The sequence below is a fragment of the Amborella trichopoda genome, chromosome 9 (assembly GCF_054954075.1).
Source record: "Amborella trichopoda isolate Santa Cruz 75 chromosome 9, AtrichopodaSantaCruz75HAP2 v2.0, whole genome shotgun sequence".
Lineage (NCBI taxonomy): Eukaryota > Viridiplantae > Streptophyta > Magnoliopsida > Amborellales > Amborellaceae > Amborella > Amborella trichopoda.
The window spans coordinates 19,901,066-19,914,823 of record NC_142344.1 but is presented as its reverse complement, the minus strand read 5'-3'; the positions used below and the strand labels follow the sequence as shown (position 1 = coordinate 19,914,823).

Below are 13,758 nucleotides of genomic sequence, written 5' to 3'. Positions count from 1 at the left end.
AAACAGTGACAGGCGGCGGTCCAAAGGGTGTGTTTTCCTTTATTTGACCTTTTAACAAAGGAAAATAGTTTGATAGGGCTGCAACCCCTATCAAATTCAGTAAAGAAAACGGGCCGGTAGCGTTCCAAAGAGGGTGTGTTTTTCTTTGTTTGACCTTCTAACAAACGAAAATAGTTGATAGGGCTACAAAACAAGTAAATAACCACCTTATAATTCATTAAAAATGACAAGTCCAATATTGGAAAAGCTTAATGGTTGTAAAAAAAAATTTCAAGCTTTAAAATTAAAAGTATATTATAACAGATTATCTAGACAGACTTTTTTACCTTTAAAATAAGGGTTTACATATTCGCAAGATTTTATACTTTTTAATTTTAGATTTTATTGCCAGTGTTAGAAATTAATTTTAGAGCCATCATTGCTTAAAGTCCTTGCCAGATGAAGATTTAAGATGAAGCTTTATTTTGTTTTCATAAACCCTAACCTTTATAAAAACTTCATCCTTTCATAAATGGGAAAAGTTTATATAGAGCTGAGGCTCTAAACAATCAAATTAGAACCTACCTCAAAAATTTCATTATAAGAGGTTTTTCTTTGTTTATGCCAAAATATCTTCAAATTGATCATCTCAACATCAAGATGCATAGACATAAGAAAAAATAGATTTCAAGTTTTGGAAATAGTATATTTTGTAACGCATTTTTGGACCGTCAATTTTCAAGATTTTCAAATTTTCATAGATATGTCGATTGACACTATTTTTTATGCTTTAAACTTTATAAATAAAAATGAAAATATATTTTAAGTCTATTACAATGATTTTCAGTATTGAAACCACATTTCTCGATACTATTTGAAGGTAGGTTCTAATTTGATTGTTTAGAGCCTAGGCTCTATACAAACCGCACCCTAAATAAACTAACTTCCCTGGCTGGTCTTTCAATAAAAAGATGAAGGTGCATTTCTTGAATTAAAATAAAAAACAATCTTTTTTCTCCATTTTCCCTTCTTTCTTTATTTGTTTTGTAAACTTCGACAAATATTTTATTTGATATTTTTAAGGGTTTTTTCAAGATAAAAAACTACGTAAGATGTTTATGAAGACATTAAATGCCCTACTCTTAATATTTTCGAAAAGGGTTTCCTTAGCCCACGCAAGGGATGGCCCAAGAAAACATTCTAAAAATTTATATCTAATTAGGACCTAATTGAACAAAATTTACGCCGCATATTAATGAGGTAGTAGACCGAATATTGCACCCACTTGACCAACCGGTTACAAACGCGTCCATTCATTGGGTGTCTTGCGTAATGCCACCATCACCCACAACGCAGGGGTTGTTCGGGGAGTTGTCATATAACAAGGACATCTAAAGGGGTTAAGATCCTGGTGGTAGCACCCCGCCATTGAATTTGTGAGCATATTTTAGGTAAACTCATGGACCTCAATTCCTTCAGCTCTAATGCATCTCCAGCCGTATTTCATGGGAACCCATGACTTCACTCCCTCTCAATAATTGAGAGAATTAAACATATATGGTGCACCCAGGTGGAATTTGAGTGAAATGTCCATAATACTCCCAATTAATTTTAAACTGCCAATATTTTACATGAATTATTTACTCAAATATCTTAAATGTGTGGTTAGCTTAAGGGCGCGGTTTTACGATATAAAGTAAGGCCACGCCCTATACCTCCGCTAGAAAATGCGGTTCTCATGCTAAAATTATTGTCAAGGCCTAAAATCTCTTTTTTTTTCATGTTTATAAAATTTGAAACTCTAAAAATAATGTAGATATGATGAACATGAGCGCAAATGAATACTAATATGTCACAAGGCACATTGTCTTTAAGGTTTATAATCATTTTGCTTCAATATTGAATATCCTTACTTATCGAGGTTGAGAAGATAATTTCAGGGTTTTCTAATACCAAAAATATAATTTCTAGAGGGATTTTAAGTTGACCTTTTCCTTTACAAATTTTCAATATCGTGCTAAGCAAATGGCTCCTACGTGAAAAACAACATTAGGGCTTGCAATGTTTTGAGCCTGGGAGGGCAGCCCTTGCCCTAGCCCGGCCTTGGTACTTATAGGGCTAGTCCTAGCTGGGCCCTATCAGGGCCGGCCCAAGCCAAATGGAAAAAAGGAAAAAAAAAGTGTACAGAAAATGGGCAAGCCGGGCCATACTTGTCTTGCTTCTAGCTCTTGCTCTAGCCCAAGCATGCTCCAGCTAGGCCCTCATGTCACATTTTGTGGTTTAGGTTGTAACTTTTCAGGGTTGAGCAGACCTGGCTGGTACGGGCCTCCAGACCCATCTCCACCCCTAGGCATAATACAACAAAAAGTGTGGTTTGCATAAAGTTGCAACCCTAAAAATCAAAGTAATGTGTACCTCCAAATTTTATCACAAGATTAATCTTGGTAGAAAAAAATCTTTGGACATGTTGAGAATCTATTTTCATATCTAAATACAAATTTTTAAATTTCAAATATGGTTCAAATGAAATAAATTTATAAACACATGAAAATCTTGAAAAGAGATAGTCCAAATAATATGTTGCAAGATGCTTTATGTTTTGGACTCAAAATCTCTTTTCCCTATACATCTCGATTTCAAGATGATCAATTAGAGGGTTTTCTAATATCAAAACAGGATTTTTTCGATTGATTTTTGATGTGCAACTTAATTCTGTCATTTAAGGGCGCATCCTTGTAAAACAAAAAATGGCATGGGCATTTTGGTGATTTGGTAATCAAGTTGGGGACATTGAGCATATAGAGCAAGACAAAAACAATTAAATGGTAGCAATCCCTAATAACGAGGGACACTAAAGGTATGTCCCTTAATAGAGCATAATATCGGATGAAAAAGCTAACTCCTAATCTACTTGAAAAAACAGGTAGGGGCTTCTCTTACCCATTGAAGTACCCAAAAAAAAAGCTTTCCTTTTTGGGAAATTGTTTTATGCGGGTTGGACTGCATTTCTACATATGTGGTCTAGAAGTACAAATATTAATCTTAAAGATGGATGCAGTTATGTGGTCCATCTAAAAATAATTGAAACTACGGGTCCAAATGTTTTTTTAATAGAATTAATAGTTCGAATTTTAAAATTTATTTATTTTTTCATATTCATGATCTCCATGTTAGAGATTACATATCCTTAAAAATTAAGTCAAAAAATCCATCTCAAAAATAGATTTATTATGGGGCCCACATTTCTACATGTGCGGGCTTCACCCGCATGATAACGGCATCCTTTTTTCTTGATGAGGTTTCTATAAGGCATGAGTTTTATAAAAACAAAATAAAACCTCACCTCTAATTATCGTCCGAAAAGCACTTTCGGCAAAGGAAATGTCCATAGTGGCTCTAAAATCAATTTCCAATACCAACAATAAAATTTGAAAATAAAACAATGGTACAAATCTTGTGGTTTTGTAACCATTTACTTTTAGGACGAAATAAATGGTCTAGATAATTTGTTACAATATACATTATTTTTAGAGCGGAAAATCCTAATTGTTTTTCACAACCATAATATTCAAGTCGAGATGATCGATGTAAAGATTTTCAAATACTTGAATTGTAATTTTGGAGGAGTTAATGAAGTGAGGCTTTACTTACTTTGATAGGTCCGCATCCCTATCAAACCACTATCCTTCTTTTAATCTTTCCTGAGTTTTTAATCTTTGGTAGGTGCACTCACCATTTTCTCATCGTGCTTTGAAATAAAGTAAAACAAAACTATTCGATTTCCGGGGTCCCTTTCTAATGAAATATTTTACCCAGTCAACGAATACATTGAATAGCATCTGAACGTTTTCCCTTTTGAAAATAGTCTTTATGACATCCATCATAAGTTTCTTTGCTGATATTTATCATTCTTTTTGCCACTTTTGGGAAATCCGATTTAGCTTGAAATGGCGAAGATGGATGCTTGCCGACAGTGCAAGACGAAGCATGCTTGAAATGGAAAACTTGTCAAGTGGATATTTGGCTTTGCCGCCAAGGACCTTATCTCAGAGGATTGACAGCTGAGATTTTAATCTCATTTTAAATAAACTGTATTAAAACAAGAGAATTTTATGTAAATATTTTTTGGAGTATTAAAGAATGTCGGACCTATTTCCTATTTTAAGCAGAAAAAAGTTTATATGAGGGGGCGAGACACTAAAAAATCAAATTAAAGTACACCTCAACAATTCAAGAGATGAGAGACGAGGTTGTTTTAATGCATAAAATCTATCATCTTGACTTCGAGATGTATGGGCATAAAAATAATGGATTTCAAGCATTGGAAATAGTGCGTCTTCTAATGCATTTTTTTAGACCGTCAATTTTCATGATTTTTAAGTGTTTATAGATTTGTTTGATCTACAATATTTTTGAAGCTTTAAATTTTATAATTAGATTTGAAAATAAATTTTTAGATAATCACAAAGATTTTCAATGTTGAATCAACATCGAAAGACATCATTTGAAGGTGCGCCTTAGTTTAATTATTTAGGGCTATACACATCACATCCTTATATGTGTATATATCTCTCTGCTTGTTTTCCTTAATGTAGCTTTGGTTTGAAACTCCAAGTTTTGATTCACAATATCTTATTTTTTGAAAAAAGTTTATGTAAGGATGCTACCTTATAATCTAGAACTACGGATGCCCCTCAAAAATCCATCGGAAAAAGGTAGTTTTAATGTTGAAAACCCTTTGATTGATCATCTCGACATCAAGATGTATGACTACAAAAAATAAAAAGATTTTAAATCTCAAAAATAGTGCATTTTACAACATATTATCTACACCGTCTATTTTCAAGATTTTCATATGTTTATAGATCTACTTGATTTTAACCATTTTTTAAATTTAAAATTTTATAATTAGATATAAAAATAGATTTTGAGATAATCCTAAGAACATTTTAGATCAAAATTATATACCATGATAAAATTTGAAAGCGCACCTTACCTCTACACCTATGGATGCATCCGTATGCCAACTGCATCTTTTTTTTCTTTTTTTTATGGCTTAATTCATAGTTTGAATTTTTGGGTTTAAAACCAAATTTTTATTAGAAACACCTGTTCCGAACTTAAAGCTCCGGGCGGGTGACTTGTACTTTTTTTTGGGGAGATAGAGATAGGGTGAGTGAAAGGTCATTTAGAACTTTAAGTACCAAAAGAGCGAAAGGAGGGAACTAAATTTAAAATATCATTAAAGTCGCCCTTAAGAAGAGCGTTCATGGAACATATTGTAAGGGGCGCCTAATAACGTAGAAAAGGGAAAGGTCGTTTTCACCCGTTTGAGAAGAGTAAAATTTCGGAAAGTCGAAACTTATTGTTTTCCTCATTTATGAGGAAAGTGTCGGAACATAGGCACCCATGCGTTCCGACTTTTAGAGAAAATTAAAAACCATCAACGAAAGACCTAACCCTAGGGGTGGCACCATGTCGGGATGGATCCACCGGGACCTAGACCCGATTGGAACCGACCCAAAAATAAATAAAAAATATTTAAATATAATTAAGTATTATGTTAAATTTATACATATATTATTTAAATATTGTAACTAAGAATATATGTTATATTATTAAATATTATTAAAATATTATATATTATTTAAATAATAATACTATTGGGGTTTGCATAGACCAGGCTCCGGACCTGAATATTGTTTGGGTCAAATATTTGGACCTAGATCCGACCAACTGCGTCAAGTTTTTGTACCCATACTCTGAACCAAGTTGGGTTCGGGTCCATGGCCACCGCTACCTAACCCTTTTGATAAATCATTCATTTAACTTCCTCCAACAATTGTTGGGTTGTTTGATATTTTAACAATATTTTATAATAAAATTTTCAATTTTGAGGGGTAGGGGGGAGTGTGACACGGAGAGAGAGAATATACCCCAATTTCTAAAGAGAAAAAGTTTATATAGAGCCAAGGCTCTAAACAATCAAATTAGAGCCTACCTCAAAAATTTCACTAGAAGAGATTGTTTTGATGGAAAAATATCCTTAAATTGATCATCTCGATATCGAGATGCATGGATATGAGAAAAAAATAGATTTCAAGTTTGGAAATAGTGTATTTTTTAATGCATTTTTGGCCCGTCAATTTTCAATATTTGCAAGTTTTCATAGATATGTCTATCTACACTATTTTTAAAGCTTTAAACTTTATAAATAAAAGTGAAAATATATTTTAAGGCTATCACAAAGATTTTTGGTGTTGAAACCACATTTCTTGATACTGTTTGAAAGTAGGCTCTAATTTGATTGTTTAGAGCCTAGGCACTATACAAACCGCACCCATTTCTAAAAGGATCCTAACCCAATATTATCTCTAAAGAGAGAGAATTCTTAAAACACTGGTCTCATTGTATACAATCCAGAAAAGATATTCTCTTCCTTTTGAGAATTATTAAAGAAACATAATCCTTAATTCCCAAATTTTTAGGGATTTTATTTTTTTTGAAATGTATATTTTCTTTTTTATCATAGAAATCAAGGCACCGATTGGTCCAATTTGTTGGACTACCAACTAGTGCATTAGTCAGTTTGGTCCAAAATAGGAACTTAGTTTGAATGAAAACCAATCCAAACCAATATTAATTAGTTTTGCTCGTCTGATCCGGTTTTGACTAATTAGATCAGCCAAACAAAATTAGGAATTTTTGAAAATATATTCTATAGTTTTAAAATTTTATAGATATTCTTAACATATATATTAAAGTCATCTCCAACCGATTTAACTGATGATTGGACTAGTTTTGATTAAACCGTGCACTCACTAATTGGATCATTGATCCGATCATGATAACATCAGTTTTGACTAGATCATACCCCTCATCTATTTCGATGGCCAATCTGATTCTGATAACATTGCTTATTATGTGTTTTTATCCCATTGAATAATGGAAAGGATCATATGTATCTTACTAACACATCTATTAAACCTCAATTAATCAATATATTAAACCATAATTAAGGGCAAGAACACACGTTGTTCCATGAGAGTAGAAGTATGCTGGGAGATGGGACTTGGGGTATAGTACATAGTGAGGGGGACCTGAGAATTCAGGGTGGCTACCTCCTTGTTTATACTCGAAAATGCAAGCAACAAGCTCGGTCCCTGCCTTGGTTTCGAACGTAAACTCATGAATGAAGTTGATAGAGAAAGGGTCCGGTCAAAGCGATAAGATCTTATCTCGCTCAGATAGCTGACAAATACCAGCTTTCTCACACACCTTAGCCATGGAGTTTGAAAGAGATTTTTGAAGTATTTTATAAAAAGAGCAGGGATTTAATGAAGAGTTTCAAAATAGAACAAGGGTAAATGATTCAATAATGAAACTTAAGAAAGCTCATAAATGCCATAAGAGCAAAATAAAATGGAAAATGATACCTCAGACTGGGCCCTTAGGCCCGGCCCAGGAGTCGGCACCGGTTCAAAGTCGATAACTACACTGTTAGTCCCAATCCTTCAAGTTTTTACCAATCAAAGCTATGGGTGGAAGAGGGTCCGAAAAGTTCGATTATCCAGACTGCCTTTGATTTTTATTGAGTTCGATAAGATTCTTAAGATTTAAGATATGAGATTTGGGTTTGGTTTCAAGGATCAGATAGGTTCGGGTCTGGTCCAGCAGAACTCATGCACATTTTATAAAAATTCTCTTTTTTGGCTCGAAGAGGAGCCCAGTATTTATAGACAAAATAGTTCCATGATCACCGTTGGGCCATTTTTATGCAATCTAAGTGCGGTTGGGCCTTCTTTAGGGACATTCAGTGTTTTGAGCTCTGCTGAGTGGTCTAGATTTATGGAGGATGATTTTATGAAGGGGTGTGAGTGTTTCAAGTTCTGGTGTAACTTCTTCTACAGCTTCCTCAATCGGGATCTAAGTATCTACACTCCTAATCCAATTTAATTTTTATATTATCATGTTATAAATACCTTTGTTGATAATTTATATAAGAATATATAATATGAACATGACTCTCTCTATTTAATAAATACTCAAAATCTTTTTTTGAAATCAAGAATAGATACTTTTGATGTTATTAAAGAGTAATTCTCTCCTATTTCAAATGGTCTAAGAAGGGTGATAACCTTAAACTTTGTCTTAACACGTCCCATACCAGGGTAAAAAGGCTGGGTTGTGTCAGGTAGACAACCAACGTAAAAACGTATCATGCATCATGAACTTACAAAGGTATGTGCCCTTTAATAAAGCAGAATAACAGATCGAGATACGTGTAACCGACCCAAATTAACTGGCAAAAAGTTACAATGATGATAATTTCTCTCCTATTTTAAAGCTTAATAAATCTAATCCTTATTTCCCCAATTTATGGATTTTAGTTTTTAGAAATTTATACAATTTGATCATTTGAGAATGTAAACACAATAATCAAAATGTGCATTACGCATGCCTTGTCCTAGTAATGGTTAAAATAATGTGATAAAACGGGGGAAAGGGGAGAAAGATATAAGGTCGCAATTGTTATTCATGTTTTCAAAGGAGTTTGAAATATTAATCATGAATAGAACCATTAAATTAGCCAAAATAATGTATACTCCTACAGGAGTATACTATCTATTACCCTTGGGTAAAACCCAATATAGGATTAGTTTTAGAACCCTATATTTTGGGGATGTAATCTCTTCAACCCAAAGACTTACCTTAATAAGAAAAACTTTTCAAATTGAAATCTGTGTACTAGAAAAAATAATGCCTCAAGATGATCAGAGGCCGCAAGATCACTATCAAAAAAATTCAAAATTTCCTTCTAAAAACAATCATCTAGAGAGAGAGAGAGAATGAGAAAATTTGTGTTAGGCATAGCAAGGGTTTCAAGGATCATTACACTACCTAGAATTGCCCGAGTTCGCTTGGAACCGGGGGTTGAGTGATCCGAGTCGACCCCAAAATCAAAACTATTAATTTAATTGTCCAATTTATACATCGAATTAGAATCATATATAGACATAATTTTCAAGTGGTTGGTTTTTTAGCTCATAGAGTGGCGTGCCTACCTCTAATCCATAAATAGAACCGTTGTTTAGGCCAAATGGTAGAGTTGATTAGATGTGATTGCATGCAAATCTTAATAGCAAATACGCATTTTATCTTTGATTTGCGATCTGAAGTTTCAGTTTATAGTTTAAAATGTTGATACTAGTGTCTCAGTCTCAGTTTATTGTGCATTCCTGGTATGCTTTGATATGGTTTGACTACTCTTGGAGATTTATCATCCAAAGTGTTGCCTTTGTAGATACTACAAAGAAATAGTTCATGAACTAAAAGTAGGTAATGGTTCACGTTTGCATCCATGGGATGCTTGGTCATACATCTTCCTAAATTACCAAGCCGTCACTGCACAGTTTCTTTAGTCTAATTGGGTTGAATATCAATTGTTTTATTTGCCTAAGTTGCAACTATGAGTATATTAATGCAAAAATAAATAACAAGGCCATGAACAAACATAAACAAGAAGTACATGACTGCTCGAAAGATAACATATTTTGTGTTATCTTTACAAAATATAGTATCTTAAGTGACCAAGTGGTTGACTGACACTGATAACCATTTAGAAGGGAATTCTGAACATATAATCCAATTGGCAAGGCCATATGAAAAGAACCTGCAGCATCTAAAGGACAGAGGCAAAATCAAGTAATCCATCATAAGTATGAGATTGCAGTATGGAGAAAGTAAAAAAAAAAAAAACACATCAGAAAACTTTTGGGGTTTCTGCAACTCCTGTGTATGAAAATTTGGGGTTTCCTGTGGATTTCAAGCATTCATCAAATGCATATATGAGGAGTATGCATAAATAGAGTGAGAAGCTAAGGATTCTGCACCTGCATGAGTAATATATAGATGGGGAAAAACAAATGGGACTGAGAATAATGGAGAGAAACAGAGGTCACGACAGCTGCTTGCACAAGCTCAGTCAGGGCCATAAAACCTACATTAAAAATAAGGATAAAACACCAAAAAAAATCAGAAAATGGGAGACCAATATATTGTTTTGAAAAATAGGGCTCTATGATGATTTATAAAGATGGATACCTAGAGACAGAGCACTGCTAAAGAGGGGCTTTAATCAAGAGAGAGAGAGAGAGAGAGAGAGAGAGGCCTTAATCAAGAGAAGAGCTGAAATAGAGAAAGAGAGATGCACACTTGAATTTCGATACCCTATTACCATTGTAACATGCGCACCAAAAAAAGAAAGAATTAACAGTCCAATATTTGAGTGTAATAGATAGGAATGTGCATAATGTCTAAGTGTAATAAGTAGGAAAGTACTTACCCCAAAAAAAATATTCATAATAGTAGGTAGGAAAGAGTGAGAATGTGAAGTTGTATAAAAGTTGTACCCATTACCCCCATATCAACAATTTTACATATAGTGATCAAAGTACTACAAAGTGAGGTACAATTTCCTTCCAATGTCTCGTATTTCTGAATTTTATATCCAGGACCAAGAGTAATATATGAGCTCGCAGAGATGTCAAAAGAATTCAAAACAGCTTCTAATAAATGTTACTGGACTCGCCTAAGTCCACTTGGACTCAGGAGTAACTCTACCTTGCCAATGGGGCGAGGCTGAGTTACCCTAAGTTGTGTTTACAACTTGGGGTACATACACAAATTTAAAGAAAAAATTGTAAAAATATATGGGAATATTGTTGTGAAATTTTTTTCTAGGCAAAGATTGGCAAGGGTTTTTTTTTGTCATAACCCTTATTTTTATATTTTCTGTTTTTTATTTTTTGAAGGTCCGTAACTCAGAATCAATTTTTTTAAATCCAATACATTTTTATGCTTCTTTGGACTTTTTAAGTTTGCTTTTGCTTTTATGTTATTTTTACTATGCTTATTTTAATTTTCTATATTCTTTTTTTTTCTAGGGTTAACTTTTTCTAAGGCTCTGTCCCAGCCTCGGGTGAGAAACTCATCCTCTCCAAATCACTAGCCTTAGCCAAGGGCCGAGTACCATGGCAGATGCGATTCTTGTAACATTGCTTTTAATGCACTAAATTTCATTATGTTTCATATGGCAACCATAACGCAAGCTCCATGAACTATAATCTCCTAATCATGTACGTAAAAAAGCATGAAGCTTTATGATGAGAAAGAATAAAAGAAACTGAAACGAACATCAGAGGAGAAGCTATGAAGAAAAGAAAGAGAAAAGAAAAAAACTCACATCAAACCATTCCTTGGAAGTTTATACAATAAAAATAACAGATCAAAATGGAAAAAAAAATATCATTTCTTGCACCTATGTAGGCCTAGTAATTATAAAAAAAAAGCACATCATATTCATGAGCACAACTCATGAAGGCATAACCCATAAGAAAATCCACAATAGAGGTATCATTTTCTTTTTCAAAAAAAAAAAAAAAAAAATTTTCAGGATTCAGGGCTTTTACCGATACTGTGTGAAAAAAACCTCAAATATCAAACCCAGGAGAGGGCTCCTTCTTCAACCATGGAACTGGAACACAAGATCAAGCGCTTGCAGGTAGTCTCTACGATCTGGCAAAGTGCTCCGAACAAGCTCACATGGAGAGCGGTCATTAATATCTCCAGGAGAGTGAGGGCGCTTTCTTCTCTTGCTTTGTAACCCGAACTCACTGAGCCCTTTTCTTAACCCATGGACTCCACTATCCTCAACCTCCCCCATCTGCAAATCTTTGGAACCAGAAACTAGGGTTTCAGAATCATCCTTACAACCAAGACAACCATTCAGGTTTTTCTTGTGATCACGAAATGATTCAGAGTGCGGGGTTTCATAGAACTGATGTGATTCATGAGTGCATTCATGAATTTGAGGTGATATATTCCTCTGTTGTCTTTCTAATTTTTGTTGCATACCAATTAATTTGAACTTTTTGTCCTTGTGAGATATGATTCTTTTATGGTGGGTCATATGAATTGTTCGGATTTTTAAGTGGTTGAATGAATTGGAATGGGGTGAATATGTTGATGCTATGATTAATAGCTGTTTATTTTGTAGGTTAGTTGATTTGGATTGTTAGTGTGCCCTTTATTCCCATGTTTTTCTATTATTGTTGCAGCTGAATCAATTTGAGTTTTTCACTCGGAGGTTGGGCCTTCTTGTATCAGGCTACAATTTTCTTGTAACTGTTGTAGCTAAACCAATGCGAGTTTTACGGTGATACAATTTTTCTGTAACTATTGTAGCTTAACCAATGCGAGTTTTACTATGATTGGTCAGTGGCCACCATTAAAATTTATTCTTCTTGGATAAGAAATGTTTGAATTCCCTAAAAAGTATGTGGGCCATATGTCTTTCAAATGTTAGAATACTCGATGCTTTTTTTTTAGATTTCATTTAGCAAGAAAAAGAGAGTGATGTGTTGTTGGGATGATGTTCTTTTTTTCACTTGCAAAATTTCTATGGTTTCTTCCTATAATTGGGTGCTCTTCCTCTTTCTCAATTTCTTCTTCTTTTTTTGGTATGGTGGATTGCATAGTCCTCCCTCTCTTTCTATTGTGCTGAATTGGAAGCACTTTAATGAAGCAGTTCACCGCGTCATTGGTCATTGAAGATGCCGTGGCATACAACAACTAATGCTTTAGCGGGGATAAGTGGACTTCAAATTGCTGGTAATGCATTCCCAGGATGGGAGATTCAAGCATGTCGATTCTCGATAGAGCCTGATTGTAATTTTGTACAAAAAATATGAAATATTTGTATCTTGTTTTCTATATTTGTTATTGCTAGTGTAGGCAAGTTGATTGAGTTCTAAGTGGATTTTTCTCCTTGTTATTGCTAATTCAAATGGTTTTTTTGTCGATATTCCCTATACTATGGGCGATGCGTTGGATTGATATTTGGATGGCTCTTTCTCTCTCTCCATGTTCTTGGTATACGACTCACATATATGATACAACCATTTCTTCAAGGATGCACTTTATTTGTTCTATTAACAAGCTTCCAAAGGAGCACCAGATTTTTGCAATTGAAATATTATTTTTCCCTTATTTTGTCTGAGTATACGGGAATGGAAGCACCACATGCCTATTCTTCAGCACTAACAAGAAGCTTTGCTAAGGAAGACGAGAAAATAAATACCTCTCTTTCTTTCATTAGATTGAAACAAAGAAGCTTTGCTAGCAAGTCTCAATAGTGGAAATTAAAGATGAGTTATGGGTTTTAGAAGGTCTATACAAAGAACAAAAGGTTCGTGCAAGTTAGAAAATATTTAAAAGACATTTACAATACAGAGACCTTTGGTTGAAACCCCCACCATCTCTCTCGTGCAAGTTAGAAAATATTTAAAAAACGTTCACAACATATAGAGACTTTTGGTTGAAAACCCCCTCTATCTATCTATCTCTCTTTCTCTCTCTCTTTCTCTCTCACACACACATGCACGCACACAGATTTAGAACTTCTAGAGGTAAGATTGTCTCTCTTTCCCACTCTTGAGGGTTAGGAACTTCTAGACCTAAGATTCTCTCTCTCTCTCTCCTTGCTAATTAGCACCGCAAATTTGAACAAAACAAATCCCCATCATCCAACCACTTGAAGACTACCAAGATGGCTAAGATTTTGTTGGCATAATTTGCCTTGCTATATTTATATTGTCATTTCAATTCATTTACTCAATCAAACATTAAACCTTGCTAAAATATATACACGACCAAAGAAAATAAGCAATTATAACAATTGTTCGAGCACATCAACATCACAACAATGAGAACAACTCA

General features: G+C 34.1%; 1 long non-coding RNA gene across 1 annotated transcript; it reads right to left on the bottom strand.

The window, feature by feature from the left end:
- Positions 1-9,425: 9,425 nt before the first annotated feature.
- LOC110007462 (uncharacterized) lies at positions 9,426-11,723 on the bottom strand. The gene is made up of 3 exons (XR_002281276.2): positions 11,451-11,723; positions 9,873-9,979; positions 9,426-9,661 (listed from the first exon to the last, which is right to left on the bottom strand). It is a non-coding gene; the product is annotated as an uncharacterized LOC110007462 (long non-coding RNA).
- Positions 11,724-13,758: the final 2,035 nt, after the last annotated feature.